This window comes from Laccaria bicolor, genomic scaffold, assembly GCF_000143565.1.
Source record: "Laccaria bicolor S238N-H82 LACBIscaffold_102 genomic scaffold, whole genome shotgun sequence".
In the NCBI taxonomy this organism is placed as follows: domain Eukaryota; kingdom Fungi; phylum Basidiomycota; class Agaricomycetes; order Agaricales; family Hydnangiaceae; genus Laccaria; species Laccaria bicolor.
The window spans coordinates 11,434-13,553 of record NW_001889973.1 but is presented as its reverse complement, the minus strand read 5'-3'; positions in this window follow the sequence as shown (position 1 = coordinate 13,553).

Below are 2,120 nucleotides of genomic sequence, written 5' to 3'. Positions count from 1 at the left end.
GAAAGAAAACGAAGCTGCGTGAGTCAGTTCCCTATCTCTAGACTTGCACTCACATTTTTTGCCCTTCAGCGGAAAAGGTCTTGCAACTCTAAATGGATGGGACTTCTGGGACATGATGAACTGTACCGTTTATGGGCCTTACCACAAGCACAAAAACCGAATCTATGAGCAAGTTGGCGGCGTCGGTGAGCTCTTGGGAAGCAAGCTGACCACCACTTGGGTACTGACCACCTTACGCCAGAGTTCGAATTGATGAAACCGAAAATTGAGGTTCAACTCCTTGCGCTGCAGGAGCGACGGAAACGTCGAGTAGCAGAAGCCGCCCATAGAAAGAGTAGAGAAGAAGCACTCCAACATCATTCCCGCCTCTGCTCAGCCATACCCGCACAGGGCAAATCGCGAAAACCGGTCCCCGCTGTATCTGCATTTCTGAAGCTCCCAGTTCTCGACCTCTTGCAATCCCCTGGATCGCTACCAGACGGTGCTAGCGTTTCCAAGACTCTGAAGAAGGATCCTCTCGTGACTTGCATTCTCGAGAATCAGGTGGCTCAATGGACAGACAAAGCTAGGCAAGATTTTGGAGTCATGCTCGGCTATCCGGCAGAATGGAAGTCCGCGAACAAAAGCATAGTACATCCAGCAGAGCGGCTATCTGCGAGGTATTTGTGCAAGAAATGCAAGTACTTTCCAGCCAAGTATCGCGATTACGAATGTTTGGATTTCGCGGGTGCATGTGCACATCAGTGTGTGATAGGAAACAAGAAAGCCAAGAAGAACGGACAGGCCAAATGGAGTGCTTCAAACTTCAAAAAGGACGACAAAGTGAGTTTTTTTGTTCACCGTCTTGCAGCAGACTATGATATTTTGGAAAGGCTTCTGCGGCTCTAGAGCAGTTGATTGCAATATTTGGCCATGATAACCAAAAGTCAAGCGCCAAGGATGTTCTATCCCGTAAAAATTACGTTCTCTGTGTCTCCTGTGACCCTCCTTTGTACGTTTGTACCGCCGGCGTTGTGCGTATCCAAGTTTTCTTTCATTCCGAAGGGGATGCTCACCCTGTTGATCACAGGCGGGCCACAGTCATCGACACGAAGAGATGAAGATGCAGATTGCCATCACCGGATACGATCCATTGGTTATGGGCGCGCACGATGTCGAAAGGGGGCTTGTAAGAAAGCTGTTGGGTCCTGATAGGACGGTCAAAGCTGTACAGGAGAAGATCAATTTTGGGTGCCGACATTGCTTGCCAACTTCGAAATGGGCAGGGACGTTGATTGGGTCGGCGGGAGGGGGGTACGGCTTTGGCCATTTAACATCAACAACCGGAAACGATGATACAGCTGGGGGGGAACAACCGCCACCCTCTGGCGCTGCTGGAGAGGAGGAAAGGAACGAGAGGAAGGAGAAGCCACCCAAGCTATTCAGTTTTAATGGTGTCCGGTCTCACCTGAAAGCCAAGTAGGTGCCGTGTCCTTCGCTACTTTTGTTTTTGTTGACAGTCCGCTTTCCCGCAGACATAAGATCGAGAATATACGGGATGAAGATTTCTTCTGCGATCAGCCTCACGGGGTAAAATTGTAATTACTAACCCTTCTAACTTCACAAATTGTGATACAGAATTTGCCAAATCATTCATGCTACAGTATGATACATCTTATACCCTTCTGGCGATTCAAAGTGGCTGTGTTTTCGCTTTGTAAATATTATCATCTCGAACTGAAAATCTTCAAGTCGTCAATTATCCCTCCGCCCTTAGTTAGATCAGTCACATGGGTCCAATAACAATGGAACAGCCGGACGTGACAATCAGTCGTAGTGAACGGGTCAGCCGGGGCGGCCGGTTTGATTGCCATTGTTCCATTGGCAACGAAGCGGCCGGTTTCTGACCCTGGCAGGGTTTACGCTCCCGCGGCAGAACCACTTTTTCAACCGACGGGCTCTCAGCCCATCCTGATGGAACTACAAAAAAATTTAACTGGGGCCTCTCTCCCCTTACTTACATCCATCTAGATCTGCAGCATAATGTATCTTAATCTTTATCTCATCCAACTCCTGCAAGATAGTCTCCATATCAACCAAAAACTGAATTTTGTCCCAACAGGGAAACACTCACCTTGTAG